Below are 22801 nucleotides of genomic sequence, written 5' to 3'. Positions count from 1 at the left end.
CTGTACGCCGGCTCCCTTGGCCAATAAAGCGAGATGAGCGCTGCAACCCCAGAGTCGGTCACAACTGGACCTAATGGTCAGGCATCCCTTTACCTTACCCTGAGTAAAACATAGTCGAATACCACCCTATAGCTTCCGTTCTAACCCACTTACCTGGAAGTAAGCCCCATTGAATTCATTGCTTTCTGAATAGACATTGTTACAATTACACTGTAAACCGTAGCTTAGCATTAAGTACAAAGTGGGCCTTGTGCAACCTTAAGAGGTTCCCTCAAAGGCACTGACCCCAGTTTAAGATCAGTTTCTCGGAATCTGGGTTATTTGCTTTTCTCAGCTCGCTCAGCCTTGTTGCTCCTGCTCTCTGTGCAATAATTTATGTGCACAAACACACCAGCCCTCACTTTCCTTAGAGATGCTCGACAGTCTGCTGAGCTTTAAGATAGTATCCCATTAACCAAGATAAATTTTAAGGTTGCCTCAAAGTGTTTGTAGATGTAACAAATGTTAAGGAAACCAACATCAGACCAATAAATAAATGAAGAGACTGCTCCACACTGTATGCAGTTTTGTTTGCTGAAGAATTGAACTGACATCCGGCAGAAAGGAAAGCATTTGAACAAGTTCCGAAGGGTATTTACTTATTTATTACATTTATAGCTCACCGTTCCTCCAAGGAGCTCAAGGTGCACATGGTTCTCCTCCTCTCCATTTGTAGCCTCACAACAACCCTGTGAGGTAGGCAAACATACCCTCCATTGTCCAATTTTTAGCAGGACATCCCAGATTGACAGAAGCTGCCCAGGCTTCTGATCCCAATTTGAGATGTCCAATTTTGGCTCCTGTGCTCTGGCCATACCAGCTGGCTTCTGGAAGTACGTCTGGGGCAATGCCACTGCCAGAGGAGGTGGAGGCCACGCCGGTCAACACAGAATCTCCCAATGGCACATGGGCCGGTGCAGCCTTCAGCTAGGCCTTGCAAAGTCTCTCAAGGTTGTGCAAACCGGTGCAACCTTCCCCTAGCCTACCCCAGGCAGCACAGTGTCTTCTGAGGCTGAGGAGGAGGCCAGTAGGCAAAGATAGGAGGGCGGAGGGATGAATAGGTGGACAGAAGAAGAAGAAGAAGAAGAAGAAGAAGAAGAAGAAGAAGAAGAAGAAGAAGAAGAAGAAGAGGAGTTTGGATTTGATATCCTGCTTTATCACTACCCGAAGGAGTCTCAAAGCGGCTCACAGTCTCCTTTCTCTTCCTCCCCCACAACAAACACTCTGTGAGGTGAGTGGGGCTGAGAGACTTCAGAGAAGTGTGACTAGACCAAGGTCACCCAGCAGCTACATGTGGAGAAGCGGAGACGCGAACTCGTTTCCCCAGATTACGAGTCTACCGCTCTTAACCACTACACCACACTGGTTCGTTCACTGACAGGTGAACGATGGGGTCAGTGGGATGGAGGGGTGCCCCAGGTTGCCCTCCCAAAATGTTGAGGGGGGTATGGCTGAGAAGCAGTGACTCCTTCAGGGTCAACCAGGGAGCTTCATGGCCAAGTTGGGATTTGAAACTTGCTCTCCCAGGTCCTAGTCCAAGATTCTAACCACCACGGCCTACTGGCTTTAGCGGTGCTCACTAAAAGTGAGTGGCGCTATGGTCTAAACCACTGAGCCTCTTGGGCTTGACGATCAGAAGGTTGGTGGTTCGAATCCCTGTGACGGGGTGAGCTCCCATTGCTCTGTCCCAGCTCCCGCCAACCTAGTGGTTCAAAAGCACACCAGTGCAAATAGATAAATAGGTACCGCTGTGGCAGGAAGGTAAACGGTGTTTCCGTGAGCTCTGGTTTCCGTCACGGTGTTCCATTGCACCCAAAGCGGTTTAGTCATGCTGACCACATGACCCGGACAAACGCTGGCACTCTCGACCTGAAAGCGAGATGAGCACCACAACCCCGTAGTTGCCTTTGACTGGTCTTAACCGTCCTGGGGTCCTTGATCTTACCTTTTAGTGATGCTCAGTCACACTTTATTACTAGGGTGCCATACGCAGTTCTCAAGCCTCATTAGACAATAGCATGCTCAATAAACTTAGATTTGAAAGCTATATAAGGTCTATGAGTCAACAGCGATTCTATGGGAGTACAGGGTGTTGCCCTGGGCATTCAGATTCCTGTAAATTTCAACCTTCCTTTTAACTGGTATCATTTCTGAAAACTCGAAGGTCCTGTTTCTCATTCTCCTACCTAGCAACCTAAATTTCACTGCCAGAACCACACAGCTAAATTCCTCCATGCCATGTGCCATGACCAGTGACTCCTCCTCAGCTCTGCTGTATTTTAGAGCTGTATTTTATTCCTGAGTCAGACCACTGGTCCATCCATTTCTATACTGCAAACTCAGGCAGGCAGCGGGTTCCCCTTCTCCCTCTATCGCTGCCTCTCTCCTGTTTAAAAAGAAGCCAACATGAAATAGTAATAATGCCGCTGATGTGACGCAACCTTGGTCAGCGTGCAAACCACTTATGTGTGTTGGCCCACCAGTTAAAAACCAGTTTCCTGTCCCAGGAATTGGGATCCCATGGTTCTCCAGTTGTGCCGGGCTACCATCATCCTTGGCCACTGGCCAAGCCAGCTGAGGCTGATGGGATTTGGAGTTCAACATCTGGAGGGTCCAAGGTTCTTCAACCTTGTCCTAGATCAGTGTTTCCCAACCTTTTTTGGGCAAAGGCACACTTGTTTGATGAAAAAAATCTCGAGGCACACCACCATTACAGCCCCGTGACGTCAGCGCACAGCGTCACGCCGGGAGGGACGCACGAAAGTGTAAGTTTCAATTTTTTCCCCTCCCCCTTGCCGGGGAACCTCCAAGCTTTGGGGGTGGGGGGGGAGGAGGCAGCAAAGCGAGGCAGGAAGGAGAGCGCGGCTTGGCTGGGTGAGCTTTGGCAGGGGCTGCCCGCCGAGCTCGCAGGCAGCCAGGCAGGCAGACGGCGAGAGCCCCGCGCTGGGCGGCCTCTCCTCGCCGCCGCCGCCCCGCCTCTCGCTGCCCGACTCGCCCGCCTCCCTCCAGGCAACATCTCGCGGCACACCAGGCAACATCTCACGGCACACTAGTGTGCCGCGGAACAGTGGTTGGGAAACACTGTCCTAGATAATCAAACAGAATTCTCAGCTGCTACTTGTGTGTGCTAGCAGAGGAGATTGCTGCCTGGATTGTATGTGACCCGTTCAATCCAGCAAAAGGGCCTGCCTATCCATTAATCTCACCTTTCCCCACTCTTTCCCCTGTGGTCTTCTCTCAATCCCACTTCATGAACTGGGAAACATCTGGCAGAGTTAACAAGACGAGCATCAACAAACCCTAATGAATTTCTGTGGCGCGTCTGGGGGAAAGGCTGGGGCTGAACTAATGAGTTGTCATTTCAATTATTTAAAACACATTAAAACTTTAGGTAAGGAAGAAAAGGAGAGATAGGAGTGTTCTTGGCAGTACTTCCTGGCAAAGCCGCCACAGACAGAAAGGAAAGATTTGTAACAAATTGAGCCTCTTTGCTTTGCCTCCACCCACTTTTCGATCCAGTCTCAACCACTGTTATGTTGCCATAACGGACTACACCTGAGGAATGTTGCCCTAAATGGGCGAAAAGGTTCCCAACCCTTGTTTAAATCAACCACGATTGCTCAAGTTTGGATTTCACAGGAAACTGTGGTTTGTTTAAAAGTGAAGGTTTAAGACAGGCTTCCTCAAACTCGGCCCTCCAGATGTTTTTGGCCTACAACTCCCATGATCTCTAGCTAGCAGGACCAGAGGTCAGGAATGGTGGGAATTGTAGTCTCAAAACATCTGGAGGGCCGAGGTTGAGGAAGCTTGGTTTAAGAGTTTATCTCCTCCTTTCAAGTGTGAAATAGGGGGAGAAGGGAAGCAGTAGCAGAGGAAGCTGCTTGGGCGCCTGGGGCGACGCACCCAGGGGTGAGGTGTGGCGCCCATAGGGGCAGGGGGTGCACCACGGGGCCTCCAGAGTCTGCCTGCCTCCTCACACTCAGCCACCCTACAGCTGAGGGGGAGGCAGCGGGTGGACCATTTGGGCAGAGCGACACGTGGCTTGGGCACGCCACAGGCCCCACGGTGAGTGCCGCCCAGCATTTTGTCACCCCCCTCAGTGGTGACACCCGGGGCAGACCACACCTACCTCACCCCCTTTCCTCCGCCACTGAGGGGAAGGGGAGCATGCAAGCCCAAGTCTCGCGTAGGCTCATTTGCCTGCCAGCAAACCATGGTTTCTCATTACATTTCAACTGAGCCAGAGCAACTAGCCTGAAGCCACAATCAGAGCGTGCAGAAGTGAGATTTGAATCAGGGGACTTCTTGCTCCACAGCTTTCTTTCTTAGCCATTACTCGATGCTGGCTCAGTGTGTTAATAGGATTCTGTGACAAAAATTAAGTGGCTCCCTGATGAAGTGTTCCTCGGAGCTGACATTTCCAAAGGGTCCAAAGGTTTCAACGGGCAGCGGCATAGGTTTTATCAATGAAAAATAATGATTGTTGGTTCCCCTGTAACACTCGGAGCATTTATCACATTATGAGAGCCCGCAGGTCCTTTCAAATTAACATCCCAAAGTGCAAGGGTACCTAATGGGTATTGATGGCACTTTAATTAGTTTCCCAATAAAGTCCATATGCTCCTGTCACCTCTGGGTCAGTGGTGAAAATATCAAGTGACAGGGAAGTGGGTGGGGGTGATGAGAATTTGAGTTGTGTTGGGCATCAGTCATGGGACCAAGGACTAATCTGGATGAGCCCGCACTGGTAGCTCAGTGATCCGGCCCCTGGTTTCTACAGGTAAGATCCCTGCCTGAAGCCCCAGAAAGTGCCTTTCCATCACTGTAGACAAAGTAACCTGTGGACTGTGGGCCTAATCCAGCCCACCAGGCCATTTTGGGCAAACAACACCCACCCACCTTTCCCTGGCCTTATCAGGGGTAGGGTTTGGGAAACTTCAGGTGCAGCTAAAAGGAGAAATTCACTGACGATGACTCTAAAGGAAAATTCACAAACCGCTGCATAAATGTGGCACACACATAAACTGGGCACACAGAATGGGAAAAAATGAGTGACAGAGATCACAGTTGACAGATTCACCCATCCATGCTTTCCATCTGCTAGGTAAAATGATTTAAGTGCATCTTGCCAATTGAAAATAAGCCACTTTGACCATTCACAATTAGGTTACTGTAATGCTAAATTTCTGCCGTAATCTTATCCTGTTAGCTGCACCAGATGATCCTATTTCCCAGTCTGGCAGCTGAACAAACCAGTTGGAACCATTCCATGCTGGAAAGAGATTGCCTCTGCTGCCGCATGGTGATCATGACCTGCTCAGAAATATCCCAGCAAAAATGGGTTTTCACAGTTATGTAAACAGAGAGCATAACCGGCGAATATTGCAAGTAAAAAAGTAAAGGTAAAGGACCTCTGGACAGTTAAGTCTAGTCAAAGGTGATTATGAGGTTGTGGCACTCATCTCACTTTCAGGTCGAGGGAGCTGGCATTTGTCTACAGACAGCTTTCCAGGTCATGTGACTGCCATGACTAAACCGCTTCTGGTGCAATGGAGCACTGTGATGGAAGCCAGAGCTCATGGAAATGCCATTTAGCTTCCTGCCACAGCAGTACCTATTTATCTACTTGCACTGGTGTGCTTTCAAATTGTTAGATTGGCAGGAGCTGGGACAGAGCAACAGGAGCTCACCCCGGCATGGGGATTCGAACCGCCAACCTTCTGATCAGCAAGCCCAAGAGGCTCAGTGGTTTAGACTACAGCACCACCCACGTCCCATCACAATATTGCAAGTGCACTGCAACGATACATGGTTGCGGAGGTGGAGGGATGTTTTACAGCATTCTGTCATGGGCAGCTTTCCCTGGACTGTTTGCCTGTGGTGGGTGGGGCAACGGACCATAGATCTTAACCTTTGTTCATTAGGCTATATTCCAAAGGTTTCTCACTGCACACACAGAGTGCATCACTCCCTCCAAGCAAGCAAGAGCATTATCAGAGTTCAATAACTTTCCAGCCATGCAAAAGCACATGAGGAGGGTGCAAAGCAGAGCTGGTGGGAAGGGGTGTGGATTGAGGAGTGGTACAAACAGAGTCTTCTTCATAAACAGAATAAAAGTTTTACTGAAGAAAACAAACTTGTTCAGAAACAGCATGGTTAAAGAGTTGACTCTTCACAGAGGCACAGTCTTAGTTAGTGATTTACTAGAGTCTTGGAGCCCCTCTGTCTGCAACAACACAACACACACACTGGCTGAGATACACACAGGCACTGACACAGAGTGAGGCCCACAGAGAGGCTGGCTACTTTTATAGGGAGAATGAGTCTTCACTCAAGACGAGTCAAAAGTCACAGTGACTTTGCAGTTTGCTGTTAACAGTTAGCAGCTTGAAGGCTTGAATGATTGTGTAGGTCTTGTAGGACTTACTGCCTCTGCTCTCAAGAACCTTTGTCTCATGACAAGGAGGGCCTTGAATTCTGGGAATGGAAAGCCTCCCTTTATATATCTGTGATTCCAGCATTGCACGGGCTTGGACTAGACAGCCCTTGGGGTCCCTTCCTACTTCGGTCCAGTATATCTGAAGGAGCATCTCCACCCCCATTGTTCTGCCCAGACACTGAGGTCCAGCTCCGAGGGCCTTCTGGTGGTTCCCTCACTTCGAGAAGCCAAATTACAGGGAACCAGGCAGAGGGCCTTCTCGGTAGTGGCACCCACCCTGTGGAACACCCTCCCATCAGACATCAAAAAGAAAAACAACTATCAGACTTTTAGAAGACATCTGAAGGCAGCCCTGTTTAGGGAAGCTTTTAATGTTTAATAGGTTATTGTATTTTAATATTCTGTTGGAAGCCGCCCAGAGTGGCTGGGGAAACCCAGTCAGATGGGTGGGGTATAAATAATATATTATTATTATTATTATTATTATTATTATTATTATTATTATTATTATTATTATTACAATTCTATGATTTGCAGAGGGAACTGAGATTCAGCAGAGACTTCCACTGGTGGAACTGGACAAGACAACCATTTGGATCCCTTCCAGTCGGGATTCAGGCCTCATCATGGGACTGAAACTGCCTTGGTCGCACTGGTTGATGATCTCCGGCGGGCTAGGGACAAAGGTGAGAGCTGTTTCCTAGTTCTGCTGGATCTCTCAGCGGCGTTTGATACCATCAACCATAGCATCCTTCTGGACCGTCTTGAGGGGCTGGGAGCTGGGGGCACTGTTATACAGTGGTTCCACTCCTTCCTCCTGGGCCGTGTTCAGAAAGTGGTGGTGGGGGATGAGTGTTCAGACCCCTGGGCTCTCACTTGTGGGGTGCCTCAGGGTTCTGTCCTCTCCCCCATGCTTTTCAACATTTACATGCGGCCGCTGGGAGAGATCATCAGGAGGTTTGGGCTGGGTGTTCATCAGTATGCGGATGATACCCAGCTCTACCTCTCTTTTAAATCAGAACCAGTGAAGGCGGTGAAGGTCCTGTGTGAGTGTCTGGACGCGGTTGGAGGATGGATGGCGGCTAACAGATTGAGGTTGAATCCTGACAAGACAGAAGTACTGTTTTTGTGGGACAGGAGGCGGGCAGGTGTGGAGGATTCCCTGGTCCTGAATAGGGTAACTGTGCCCCTGAAGGACCAGGTGCGCAGCCTGGGAGTCATTTTGGACTCACAGCTGTCCATGGAGGCACAGGTCAAATCTGTGTCCAGGGCAGCTGTTTACCAGCTCCATCTGGTACGTAGGCTGAGACCCTATCTGCCTGCGGACTGTCTCGCCAGAGTGGTGCATGCTCTGGTTATCTCCCGCTTGGACTACTGCAATGCACTCTACGTGGGGCTACCTTTGAAGGTGACTCGGAAACTACAACTAATCCAGAATGCGGCAGCTAGACTGGTGACTGGGAGCGGCCGCCGAGACCATATAACACCGGTCTTGAAAGACCTGCATTGGCTCCCAGTACGTTTCCGAGCACAATTCAAAGTGTTGGTGCTGACCTTTAAAGCCCTAAACGGCCTCGGTCCAGTATACCTGAAGGAGCGTCTCCACCCCCATCATTCTGCCCGGACGCTGAGGTCCAGCGCCGAGGGCCTTCTGGCGGTTCCCTCATTGCGAGAAGCAAAGCTACAGGGAACCAGGCAGAGGGCCTTCTCGGTAGTGGCGCCCGCCCTGTGGAACGCCCTTCCAGCAGATGTCAAAGCGATAAATAACTACCTGACATTCAGGAGACATCTTAAGGCAGCCCTGTTCAGGGAAGTTTTTAACGTGTGATATTTTATTGTATTTTTGGTTTTTATGGAAGCCGCCCAGAGTGGCTGGGGAGGCCCAGCCAGATGGGCGGGGTATAAATAATAAATTATTATTATATTATTATTATTTATTTTATTGCCAGTCTTCACTTCCATATACACCATCCACACAAGCACAAACACACAAACACACACACAATTTTGACATTTTCGCTTAGCTGTAGCATGTACATCTATCCATATTCGATTTTATTTATTTATTTCAAAGCAAAAGGTCACTGGTGGTAGCAGGTAAGCAGCTGATTGATTGAGCACTTCTGGGTCAAAGGCTCTGGCTGTCGAGTTGCAGCGGATGAGGAGGAAGCGAGGTAATAAATTGATTTGCAAAGAAACTGCTCAGGCAGCAAATGCAAGGCATCCCCTTCAGGGCAACAGCTCTTTGTGGCTACCTGTCGCTCAAGTCCAATGTTGGAGCAGGTGGAGAGCAGTAACCTATCTCTGGTGTGGCAATCAGCTTGTTAGGCCTGATCTCCTAGTGGGGGCTTTAAAACTGTTTTCCAAGAGACTTTGGGATTACTTGGCAGATTATGGTTGCAGAGCCTCCTAATGTCCCTATTTTCCAGGGACAGTGCCGGATTTACAGAAGTCCTCCCGGTTTCTGGTTTGATCCCAGAATGTCCCACTTTTCCTTAAAGGGACCCCTGACCATTAGGTCCAGTCGTGACCGACTCTGGGGTTGCGGTGCTCATCTCGCTTTATTGGCCGAGGCAGCAGCGTACGGCTTCCGGGTCATGTTGCCAGCATGACTAAGCTGCTTCTGGCAAACCAGAGCAGCGCACGGAAATGCCGTTTACCTTCCCACAGGAGCAGTACCTATTTATCTACTTGCGCTGGCATGCTTTTGAACTGCTAGTTTGGCAGAAGCAGGGACCAAGCAACGGGAGCTCACCCCATCGCGGGGATTCGAACCACCAAACTTCTGACCGGCCAGCCCTAGGCTCTGTGGTTTAGACCACAGTACCACCCGCCCCTATTTTCATCGGAGAAATGTTTTTTGTTTTGTTTTTAAATTATTTGTAATTTTCAGTTATATGAATTTCAATAGTTTTACAGCTGTTTTAACATTTCAAGACTCGGCTTCCTTCCTCCTCTTTCTGCAGTTCCTTAAATTTATATTTATTTCATCTGATAAATATTGGAGAGTTTGGAGTTATGTGACCCCCGAGCCAAGGAGATAAGTAACTATTCAACCCTCAGAAGACATCTGAAAACAGCCCTATATAGGGAATCTTTTTAATGTAAGGTTGCCAGACGTCCCTGTTTCCCGGGAACAGTCCCCGGATTTACAAATCAGTCCCCTGACAAAATCCATCCATTCCGACTGAAGTTGAAAAGTGTCCCTGGATTCATTGAAAAAAATCTGGTAACCTTATTTTAATGTGCAGTGTTTTATTCTGTTTTTTATATATTGCAAGCTGCCCAGAGTGGCTGGGGCAACCCAGTCAGATGGGCAGGGCAATAATAATAATAATAATAATAATAATAATAATAATAATAATAATAATAATAATAATAATAGGTTTGTTGTGGTCTTTTTGGTCATTTTCTTCCTTTTCTCGGGGGGTGGGGGTGGGCAATCCCCTTCTTCTTTTAACTATATCTCCCCTTCTCTTTCTACTCTACTTTCAATGACATCTCTTAATTATCGCCCCCATTTTTATTTCTTTACTTTTATTACCATTTTTATTACCATTATTAAATATTTCAATACAGTCATACCTTGGGTTACAGTTGCTTCATGTTGCGTTTTTTTGGGTGGTTACGGACCCACAAAACCCAGAAGTATCGGAACGGGTTACTTACGGGTTTCGGTGGTCGCACATGCACAGAAGCGCTAAATCACGCTTTGCGCATGCGCAGAAGCGCAGAAGCGCAACCAGCGCTGCGAATGCTGCGGGTTGCAAACGTGCCTCCCGCACAGATCACATTTGCAACCCGAGCGTCCACTGTACACCTTTTTTATTTTACTGCACACACACTAATAGTGCTATTTTTTCTTCCTCCCCATCTACAAATGTGTCCTCTTTTTTGCTCTTCTGTGTGGCAAGCCTAAACTACCCTCTTTGGTTCCCTATGCGTTCCCTAAACCTGTTCTAGGCAGATTTGCCCCAACCCTACAGAACAGATCTGGGGAGGGTGCAGGATGCGTGCAGGGGGAGGAGAGGGAAGTCCCACTGCACAAGCAGAAATCCCTGTACTGATGGGATGCATGGCCTACATAGCCTCAGCTCTCCACACAATTAGGCTGTGCATGGAGGCAACTGTATGATGGAACAAAATATCAGCCCTATCAGAATTTGCAAAGTGCTTTAAAGCTGAAAACCCACCAGATGCACAACCCATCATTACAATAACAAAGCTTTCTCATTTCATTTTTTTTTTTTAAAAAAAAGGCTTTTCTGTACATTTGTACAGAAGGCAGCCGAGTGAACCAGGGGGGGGAGGTTGTATTGAACATAATGTCGCAGCTAAAGATCTAATTATTCACCCCCTCATTCTTCTCTGTCAAGTCTGCGGCACTTTCAAAAAAAAAGGAACAGAAAAGAATAAGAAAGGAAAAAGCTTTAGTGCTAATTTAGGGAATGTGCAGGCGACCTTGGAACGGACAGCTCATGGAAGAACCCCGACCAAACCTAAGAGGAGGCGTGTAGTGGTGATAGGGGATTCCCTACTGAGGGGAACAGAAGCAGTGATTTGTGGGCCTGACAAGATGTCTCGGGAAGTGTGCTGTCTCCCCGGGGCTAAGATCCAAGATGTAACTGAACGTCTGCAAGGAATCATAAAACCCACTGACAAATACCCCTTCCTCTTGGTTCATGTGGGAACCAATGACACTGCAAGCAATAGCCTCCAGAAGATCAAAAGAGACTACGAGGCTCTGGGCAGGAAATTGAAGCAATTAAATGCACAAATTGTCATCTCATCTGTCCTCCCAGTTGAACGACGTGGCCCAGGGAGAGAAGGAAAAATAGTGGAAGTGAACAGCTGGCTTCGCAAATGGTGTAAACAGGAACGGTTTGGATTCTTAGATCACGGACTGCAGTTTCTTGAAGATGGACTTCTGGCAAGCGATGGGCTGCACCTCACAACGGTTGGGAGGAACGTTTTTGCCAAAAATCTCAGAAACCTCATCAGGAGGGCTTTAAACTGACTAATGGGGGGGAGGGAGACAGTGGTCCTGAAGGTAGGAGTCTATCAACTGATGAAGATGATCATCCAAATGTCATAGACCAAATGGAGCAAACAGCACGCAGACCTAGTGGTGGGAGGAAAAAATCCTTAAATAAGAGACACGGGGGAATGATTAATGGACTTCAATGTCTGTACACTAATGCGCAAAGCATGGGAAATAAACAAGATGAGCTTGAGCTCTTGGTACAGCAAACTAAATATGACATAATAGGCATCACTGAAACCTGGTGGGATAAGTCCCACGATTGGAATGTAATAATGGGGGGATACAATCTATTTCAGAGAAACAGACCAGACAAGAAAGGAGGAGGAGTGGCGTTATATGTCAGGGATGTGTATACCTGTGAAGAGATCCAAGATTTAGAACCTCAAAGCCAAAGTGAGAGCATTTGGGTCAAAATTAAGGGAGAGAAGAATAACAGAGACCTCATTGTGGGAGTTTACTATAGATCCCCAAGCCAAACGGAGGACATAGATGATGCCTTCCTGGAACAGATGGCCAAGTATGCAAAAGGAAGGGAGATAGTAGTAATGGGGGACTTCAATTACCCGGACATTTGTTGGATGTCAAACTCAGCCAAGAGCATAAGGTCAAACAGATTCCTCACTGGCCTTGCAGACAACTTCATTGTTCAGAAAGTAGGAGAAGCAACAAGAGGAACAGCCATTTTAGATCTGGTCCTAACCAATGTTGATGACTTGATTAGTGGGGTAGAAGTGGAAGGATCATTAGGCGCGAGTGATCATGCTCTTCTGAAGTTTACTATACAGCGGAAAGGAGCAGCCAAGCATACTAGGACTCAATTTCTTGACTTTAAGAAAGCCGACTTCATAAAACTTAGGGAAGTGCTGGGTGAGATCCCATGGACAGTAATACTAAAAGGAAAGGGAGTTCATGATGGCTGGGAGTTTGTTAAGAGGGAGATAGTAAAAGCACAACTTCAGGCAATACCAATGAGACAGAAACATGGAAGGTGCCTAAAGAAGCCAGGGTGGCTATCTAAAGAACTTTTAACTGAGTTAAGATTAAAAAAGGATGTGTACAAAAAATGGAAAAGGGGGGAAACCACCAAAGAGGAATTCAAACAAATAGCCAGCACATGTAGACACAAAGTCAGAAGAGCTAAAGCACAGAATGAACTCAGGCTTGCTAGAGAGGTTAAAAGCAACAAAAAAGGCTTCTATGGGTATGTTCGTAGCAAAAGGAAGAACAAAGAAACAGTGGGGTCACTCAGAGGAGAAGATGGTGAAATGCAAACAGGGGACACAGAAAGGGCTGAACTCCTCAATGCCTTCTTTGCCTCAGTCTTCTCCGATAAGGAAAACAATGCCCGACCTGAAGAATTTGGAGCAAATGATTCAGCAAAGGAAACACAGCCCAGAATAACTAAGGAGATAGTACAAGAATACTTGGCCAGTTTAGATGTATTCAAGTCTCCAGGGCCAGATGAACTGCATCCAAGAGTATTAAAAGAACTGGCAGATGTGATCTCAGAACCACTGGCAGTCATCTTTGAGAATTCCTGGAGAACAGGCGAAGTCCCAGCAGACTGGAGGAGGGCAAATGTTGTCCCTATTTTCAAAAAGGGGAAAAGAGAGGACCCAAATAATTACCGCCCAGTCAGTCTGACATCAATACCAGGGAAGATTCTGGAGCAGATCATTAAGCAAACAGTCTGTGCGCACCTAGAAAGGAATGCTGTGATCACCAATAGTCAGCATGGATTTCTGAAAAATAAGTCATGTCAGACTAACCTGATCTCGTTTTTTGACAGAATTACAAGCCTGGTAGATGAAGGGAACGCAGTGGATGTAGCCTACCTTGATTTCAGCAAGGCATTTGACAAGGTGCCCCATGATATTCTTGTAAAGAAACTGGTAAAATGCGGTCTTGACTATGCTACGACTCAGTGGATTTGTAACTGGCTGACTGACCGAACCCAAAGAGTGCTCATCAATGGTTCCTCTTCATCCTGGAGAAGAGTGACTAGTGGGGTGCCACAGGGTTCTGTCTTGGGCCCGGTCTTATTCAACATCTTTATCAACGACTTGGATGATGGACTCAAGGGCATCCTAATCAAATTTGCAGATGACACCAAACTGGGAGGGGTGGCTAACACCCCAGAGGACAGGATCACACTTCAAAACGACCTTGACAGATTAGAGAACTGGGCCAAAACAAACAAGATGAATTTTAACAGGGAGAAATGTAAAGTATTGCACTTGGGCAAAAAAAATGAGAGGCACAAATACAAGATGGGTGACACCTGGCTTGAGAGCAGTACATGTGAAAAGGATCTAGGAGTCTTGGTTGACCACAAACTTGACATGAGCCAACAGTGTGACGCGGCAGCTAAAAAAGCCAATGCAATTCTGGGCTGCATCAATAGGAGTATAGCATCTAGATCAAGGGAAGTAATAGTGCCACTGTATTCTGCTCTGGTCAGACCTCACCTGGAGTACTGTGTCCAGTTCTGGGCACCACAATTCAAGAAGGACACTGACAAACTGGAACGTGTCCAGAGGAGGGCAACCAAAATGGTCAAAGGCCTGGAAACGATGCCTTATGAGGAACGGCTAAGGGAGCTGGGCATGTTTAGCCTGGAGAAGAGGAGGTTAAGGGGTGATATGATAGCCATGTTCAAATATATCAAAGGATGTCACATAGAGGAGGGAGAAAGGTTGTTTTCTGCTGCTCCAGAGAAGCGGACATGGAGCAATGGATCCAAACTACAAGAAAGAAGATTCCACCTAAACATTAGGAAGAACTTCCTGACAGTAAGAGCTGTTCGGCAGTGGAATTTGCTGCCAAGGAGTGTGGTGGAGTCTCCTACTTTGGAGGTCTTTAAGCAGAGGCTTGACAACCATACGTCAGGAGTGCTCTGATGGTGTTTCCTGCTTGGCAGGGGGTTGGACTCGATGGCCCTTGTGGTCTCTTCCAACTCTATGATTCTATGATTCTATGATTCTATGATTCTAATTCTCTTTCAATTGTCTCTTTCAACACACAGGACAATCTTGGATCTTTTCCTAACTGGTTTCACTTTTGAATGGATCTTGCCAACATTTGAGGAATTGCTATTACAAAACTAAAGCTTGCTGTTTGAACACCGACATCTGCCCTGCTGATTAAAATAGACTCCCAGCCAATTAATCAACTAAAGGTTTAGTTGATTAATCTACTGCAATGGTCACCAACACGGTGCCCGTGGGCACCACTGGGCCCTCCAGTACCTCCTATAGCACCGGCAAAATATTTCAGTAAATACCCATTTCAGTGTTTTTGCTACACCTTCATGGTAGCCATTTCATGACTGGCACCCACAACACTTTCTCAAAATTATAGCTGTGTCAACTGGCCCAAAAGGGTGGGCAGCCCCCCAATCTACTACTTAAAGTTTGCTGCCTTAGAGCATGGGGTATCTTGGATAATGTATGATAGAGAGCTGCCTTTTACTGAGACAAACTACTGCACCATCTAGCTCAGTATTGTTTACACTGACTGCCAGCGGCTTTCCAGGATTTCAGATGGGATTCGTTTCCCAGCCCTACCTGGAGATACCTGGGATTGAACCTGAGACCTTCTGCATGCAAAAACAGATGCTCTACCACAGAGCTACAATGATGTAGGTGTAGGACAAAGTGAAGAAGTGTTAGGGCAGGTGTCAGGAACCGGTCAGCAATAACTCACACGGTGCCAGAGAAGTTAACTCTATTCAGTGCTTTGTGGGGGTGGCAGGGGTACGCATACCCCTAAACATTTTGTGAATCTAACAGGAGAAGAAATTAAAAATGTTTTAAAAAATTAGTTTCTTCTCTATCACGGCGAATCATCAGTTCCGTTGCTACCCCCGATGGCGGCTTCCTTTCCCGGTGTTTCCTGAGTCTCAGACAGAAGCGGGCATTTAATGTGTGAAGTAGGAGCTGGAATCTAGCACAGTGATTGGTCAGTTTCATTGTTACCACCTCTGATGGTGGCTTCCTTTCCTTTCCCAGTGTTCTCAGATGGAAGCAAGTGTTTAATGTGTGAAGCAGTGTGGAATGTGGATGTGTGTTGTTTTACTGATGAAAGTTTGGCCTCATTGAGGGGCAGTGTTTATTTTTCCCGATTTGAACTACAAAATGGTGATTTTCTTCAGTCAAAATGAGAGTATCCCTAAACATTTTTTTAGAAAAAAAGAACTGACTATTTATTCAAAAAACAAAATGGCTCAGGAGGCCAGGCCTAGTGAGCACAGCAACTCTTCCCAGGAGATCTTGCCCCAATGAGGCAGTTGCAAGGACTGAAGGCCTTCCCACAGCCCTCTAAGTCTCCTCCTCCCAGGGTTCCTTCCCAAGCAATCAGAGGCTCCTTCATCTTGCCTGCCTTTTCTCCACTCTTTTCACACCTCTTCGGGTTCTGGGAGACCAGAGGGGAGGGGAGCTGCGTATTGCAGGAGGAGGAGACATCCTAGCTTCCTCACCAACCTGTCTCATCTCTGCCTCTTTTGGCTCCCCTCCTCTTCAGCCTCCGCTTCTGGTTCTGGTTCTGGTCTGCTCTCTGCCACAGACTCTTCCTGCTCACTAGACCCTGTTTCCTCTTCAGCTTCCAATGCCTCCTCATCCCAGTTTGCTCCCTGTTCTCCCTCTGACCATTCATCATCATCCCACCACCAATCCCCTGCCTCTGAGCCTTCCTCCCTTGGGGTTTACCTTTGGGGTTCCCCAGTTGGTACCTCCAGCCAGTCCATGACAAGACGCTGCCAAAAGAGAGCAGAAAGGAAGGCTGAGTGGATTTCTTCAACTCTTCACATTTCAGGAAGAGCAAGCTGTCCAAGAGCCGTATCTGGGTTGTTGCTCCAGCTCACCACAGGGAACCAAATTGCTCTGTCTGACACTTCAACGCACATTACAAATCAAAAGCCAGGAACTTCCACTCTCCTTCTGGATAAAGCAGGCTAATGTGTGTGCATGTTTTTAAAAATGTATTAAACATTAAGAATCAAAGCAGAGGATTAGAGCTACTGGGAAGTTCACTGTAAGGTCAGGATAACACAGGCTGTCAAGACGGAGCAGCAACAAAAATATTGAAATGCCTCTAATATATGCAGAGAGGGTTTGATGCCAAGAGAGCCATGAAGTTTTTTAGGTTAATGCAACAGAGCGGGAGACCCGGTGCAGATGGTGGTAGGCAGAAGGGGAAGAAGTCAGATCATTCCTTCCAGAAAAGGAAAATTGGCACATCGCACCTAGGGCTCTGGGATAGGTTGTGATGCTGTGAAGAAATTGCTGGCTCCCACAAAGAAGAGGGAAATTGACTTGATGAGGAGAGAAAGGAGGATGTTTTCAATCAGGGGCAGGCAATCTAAGGCCCAGGGGCCGGATGCGGCCCAATCGCCTTCTCAGTCCAGCCCGTGGATGGTCCGGGAATGAGCGTGTTTTTACATGAGTAGAATGTGTCCTTTCATTTAAAATGCATCTCTGGGTTATTTGTGGGGCCTGCCTGGTGTTTTTACATGAGTAGAATGTGTCCTTTTATTTTAAAATGCATCTCTGGCTTATTTGGGGGGCATAGGAATTCGTTCATTTATTTATTTTTCAAAATATAGTCCGCCCCGCCCCGCCCCCCAAGGTCTGAGGGGTGGTGGACCGGTCCATGGCTGAGAAAGGTTCTGACCCCTGCTTTAGATATTCCAGTTGCTGAATCTGTAGTTCTTAGGATAGAATTCCTGGCGTCCTTGTCTACAGGAGAGTTCTGGAGCCTACTTTGGTAGGCAATTCTAAGCATGTTTGCAGGGACAACGGCCCCAGCTTCCTTATGGCAGTGGAGGAAAGCCCATAGCTCTGTAGTAAACCATCTACTTTGCATGCAGAAAACCCCCTGGCATCTCTATGTTGGCCTGAAATCCTGGAGAGTCACTTGGAGTTGGTGCTACTTTTCCAGAAAAAGAGGTGCCAAAACTCACCATGAGCACCTCCCCTATTCTCTTAGAATGGCAATGGCACCCACCTGAGAGGTGCGAGAACTCAGTTCCAGTGAGTTCAGGCTGGGGGGGAAGCCCTGCTTGCAGTCAGTTTGGATTTTTGATGGTGGTGGCATCTGTCTGTCTCTGGAGACCATGGAAAAGTACACCTTCAGGGGTGAAGTCAAACTGTTCATGAGTTACAGCACCTGACGTGGCAGTAGAGGCTGATGCAGGAGATAAGTCAGTGTAGATAGTTCTCAGGTAGATGGACCACTGGTCTGAGAGATTATCCACACTTACATTTCACCATAGTGTCTACCTGAACTGAGTTTTGGCTGGGGGGGAAGCCCTGAATATTTCTATGGCAGTTCTGAAAAAACACAGGGCACAGTGAAGCATTTTGAAGGCAACTTATTTCATGGAATAGTTGCACAGTTCTTCAGTTCCTCGCCTTGAACTTAATAAGGTTTAACAGTGCTTAACTTTGATGGAATTGTGCCCCCAGTTAAGATCAGGCTGCCAGCTTCCCAAGGGGAGTCAGGAAGAATGGATTGTTTGACTCCAGGTTTCCTGTGGCCAGAAGCTTATTAATTCTGCATCTCTCTCTTTTTTAATAAAACATCTTGCTAAGCTTCTGAATGCCAGGTGCCCAGGGAGAAGTGCTGCGAAGATTGCAGAGGAATCTGTGTAGCACTTCTCAGAGAGGCAACCACACAACCTGCCACAATGGCTTGGGCAGCCAAATCTGTTCCACCAGCAGCGTGACACTTCATTTCAATAAAACCTTCAGACGCACAAATTCTAGTGTTTGAAAAGCCCGCCAGATTGAGGCATCTGAATCGTTTATGGTTACAAAACACAGAGATAAAATCACCCTGTAAAATTTTAAAACCCCTTACTCAACTTCTGTAAGCATACCTTCATTTCCGACAATGCCCTTCACCCAAGCAGCTCACGATGGGGTGCAAATATAAGGCTAAAATGGGATAATCCTCTGAAATGTCCCACTTTTCCTTAGGACGTCCCTATTTTCATTGGAGAAATGCTGGCAGGTATTGAGTTATCCAGTATTGAGTTATCCAACCCCCAATTTATTATGTTTTTATATATGATGGAAGCCACCCAGAGTGGCTGGGGCAACCCAGTCAAATGGGCAAGGTATATATAGTAAAATTATTACTCTTGTTGTTTAGTGGGATGTACCTATTTTCATCCATGGAGTAGCAATGTTGTTGTTTAATGGGATGTAGAGTTGGACATGACTAAACGACTAAACAACAACATCTATTTTCATCCATGGAGTAGCAATGACAAACCTAGACAGCATCCTAAAAAGCAGAGACATCACCTTGCCAACAAAGGTCCATTTAGTTAAAGCTATGGTTTTCCCAGTAGTGATGTATGGAAGTGAGAGCTGGACCATAAAGAAGGCTGATCGCCGAAGAATTGATGCTTTTGAATTCTGGTGCTGGAGGAGACTCTTGAGAGTCCCATGGACTGCAAGAAGATCAAACCTATCCATTCTTAGGGAAATCAGCCCTGAGTGCTCACTGGAAGGACAGATCCTGAAGCTGAAGCTCCAATACTATGGCCACCTCATGAGAAGAGAAGGCTCCCTGGAAAAGACCCTGATATTGGGAAAGATGGAGGGCACAAGGAGAAGGGGACGACAGAGGACAAGATAGTTGGACAGTGTTCTTGAAGCTACCAGCATGAGTTTGATCAAACTGCGGGAGGCAGTGGAAGACAGGAGTGCCTGGTGTGTGCTCTGGTCCATGGAGTCACGAAGAGTCGGACACGACTGAACAACTAAACAACAACAACAACCTATTTTCATCAGAGAATGTTGGAGGGTATGCAATACACAGACATTCCCATTTTCAGTATGAATTAAACCAGTTATACTTAACAACACCTGGAAAGCAATGGCCCAAGAGGTTTTCCATTTGTCCTGTGCTTTCCAGGCATGGATGCAAGTGATTTTGCCTTTGCACCACCATGGGAAAACCTTTTCCTGGGAAAACCTTCTCTTTACTGCTGAATCAGAAAAATCCACAGAAAAACTTGATTGATATTTGCTCCGATTCAGCAGTAAAGAGGGGGTTTTTTCCTGGCGGGGGGTGGGGGGAGCAGCAGGATAAGTAGACATGTGGATGAGCCCTTAAAAACTTTCGAGAAACATTTATTTTATAAAAACCTATCTAATGATGCCAACTTTGAAAAGAGTAAGAGTAAAAAAGCAGGCTGAAATGCAGTGTTGCATCTTATTAAAACTGGCACAGAGAATCGGGGGTTTTTTGTCGACCTTAATTCCATTTTTAAATAATACATGGCAGCCTCACACTGAGCCATCAAAACGCAACCAACTTTTGAGTTCTATCAAGATTTCTCTTCTAGTGCTGATTGCGGAGCCGTTTATTAACATTTGAGTCCTTTGTCAGGTCTTGTCCTTTAATATACCGAGCTATCAACTTGTCCAGTCAGATAGGAAAGAGAGACTTAAAAACAATTCAGGTTCAATAACGGGCAGCATTTCAAAGACTGGATGCAATTTATTTCCTGCATGGATGTCCTGACCAATTCCTCCTGCCCTTTTCCCTTGACCTGCAATGTGCTTCCCTCCCATCTCATTTATCGAAGATTGTGGCAGTATTTCATTTCCAACCATGGGTGAAAAGCAAAAAAAAAAGTCTGCCAGCAGCCGTTGCGCCAATTATGTCTCTATCTCCTTTCCAAGAACCTCCAGGTTATGTTATCAAAATTTATCAGGAGCAGATTTATAGGAGATATTTTCTTTTCCCCCCTGCTGTCACTGAATCAACTTGACATCCAGTCTTGTCTCAGAGTCTGGCATGCTGTTAGCACAAAAGTGAGGGGGGTTGTGGACAGTGAGCTGAAGAACTTGCAAACACCATGTAGACCATCTCAATACATTGCGGGACACCCAAAAGCTTGTCCAGCTGCAATGGCTGGACGTACCTGAACTAAACACATTGCGGAGCCCTGAACCCTTTAATGATATTGCCTAGCTGGGATGGATGGGTGAAGAGATGTGTTTATGAGGGATAAAAAGTCCAGTTGCAGACGACTCTGGGGTTGCAGCGCTCAACAGCTTCCGGGTCATGTGGCCAGCATGACTAAGCTGCTTCTGGCAAACCAGAGCAGCACACGGAAACGCCGTTTACCTTCCTGCTGGAGTGGTACCTATTTATCTACTTGAATTTAACGTGCTTTCAAACTGCTAGGTTGGCAGGAACAGGGACCGAGCAACGGGAGCTCACCCCGCCGCGGGGATTTGAACCGCCGACCTTCTGATTGGCAAGCCCTAGGCTCTGTGGTTTTAGCGCCACCCACATATGTTTATAGAAATTTCTGACTTCATGTGCCTTGGAATGTAGCCTGCTGTACAGAGGTAGGAGTCACACTGTTCCACCCTAATAATAATAATAATAATAATAATAATAATAATAATAATAATAATAATTTTTAAAAAATTATTTATACCCGCCCTTCCCGGTTCAAAAACCGGGCTCAGGGCAGCTAACGACAAACTTAAAACACTTTAAAACACTTAATTATAAAAGCAGCATAAAATACAGTATAAAAACATGAATAACAATAAAATTCAAAAATCAATTAGATAATCCCTAGGGCTAGCTGGCTGAATTGGTTCTACTTGGGCCAGCGAGGAGGCCAGGGGAGAATTAGCTGTGGGGTCTCAGAGTGGGTGAGCAGGTTTTGCCTCTATACACAGCCACAACTGGCATGTGGATCTTGGAAAGTTGTTCACAACGTCTGGACTGGAAAAGATGCTCCTCAGCTCTTCATTAAGGGCTTTAACCCCTTTCAGCATGATCCTCTGCTGGCTTGCATAAGAAATCTTAAGAATCTCCCTACAACGTCCCTCCTCTCTGCTTATGACCTGCCTGGCTTCATTCTGCTTCTTAAATTTAAGAGCGATGGTAGCATTTATACGGAGAACAGGCCTGAGCATTCTTCACAGGTGTCACCAAAGTATTCTCACAATAGCAATGTCTAAAGAAGGCCAGTGTTACCCCCCTTTTGAGGGTCAGTGGCTGAGGGGTAGCCACTTGCTTAGCCCATCCTTCAAGATCATGACTACCCGGCTCACCACTCACACTCTCTGAGCTGCGTTGCTTCCACCAGATTTCATTTCAAGGGGAGGGGTTTGGCAAAATTAGGAAGCCCAAAGCTCATGAGACTCCGTGTTCTATTCATAACATTTGTGCGCCTGTACTTATCAAACATTGCTGGAATAAACAGGCATTAATTAAATAGCCAAAGAGCTCACAAACTGAGCAAACATCAATTAAGGGATTCCATCAAAATCCTAATTAGAGAGCTCATTAAAAAAATTTCCAGCCCCTAAAGGAACTCCACCCTCAAACAAATTCCTACACAAATAAGCAAGAACTTGCTGCAGTTGTGTCTAGACTCTGCTCAGTTGTGTCATACTGAGAACAGGATCATCATTTTAATAGCAATTGGGGAAAAGATGCATGAATGGCTCTGTAAGTACGACCATGGGCAAAATCTACAAGTCCCACTTCACCATTTAAGGACATGAGAATTACTTTCCTTTACCTTCAACCAATGGGATACGGGTGACGCTGTGGGTTAAACCACTATGCCGCTTGGGCTTGCCGATCAAAAGGTCGGCGCTTCGGATCCCCGCAACAGGGTGAGCTCCTGTTGTTCGGTCCCAGCTCCTGCCAACCTAGCAGTTTGAAAGCACACAGTGCAAGTAGATAAATAGGTACCACTCCGGCGGGAAGGTAAACGGCATTTCCATGTGCTGCTTTGGTTTCGCTAGAAGCAGCTTAGTCATGCTGGCCACATGACCCGGAAAAACTGTCTGCGGAAGCGGACAAACACCGGCTCCCTTGGCCTGTAAAGCGAGATGAGCACTGCAACCCCAGAGTCGTTCACAACTGGACTTAATTGTCAGGGGTCCCTTTACCTTTACCTCCAACCAAGGCGCATACACCACAAACATTTAATGCAGGGGTTTCCAAGCTGTGGTCCATGGACCACAAGTGGTCTGCAAGATTCAATCAGGTGTTCTGTGAATTTGCAGCTGAAGATGGGAGACAACACATCCATTGCATCCAATATTGATATTGATTATTAATTGTATTTTTATGGCTTCTTTCATTTCTTATGTACTGCATTTTATTGTATTGCAATTTGACCTCCATGGAATTCATACCATGATACAACGAATACAGTATATGAGAAATAAAAGAAGCAATAAAAATACAATTGAAAATCATGCAGCATCTAGCAGTGCAAACTACAA

General features: G+C 46.6%; 1 protein-coding gene across 1 annotated transcript in view; it reads right to left on the bottom strand.

Annotated features, from left to right (window-relative positions):
- The window catches only part of RASGEF1B (RasGEF domain family member 1B), a 256907-nt gene that overhangs the window by 220248 nt on the left and 13858 nt on the right, over positions 1–22801 (bottom strand). The gene's annotated exons all lie outside the window — the stretch shown is intronic.

This window comes from Podarcis bocagei (genome assembly GCF_964188305.1).
Source record: "Podarcis bocagei genome assembly, chromosome: 9".
Lineage (NCBI taxonomy): Eukaryota > Metazoa > Chordata > Lepidosauria > Squamata > Lacertidae > Podarcis > Podarcis bocagei.
This window is presented reverse-complemented; position numbering and strand designations above follow the sequence as displayed.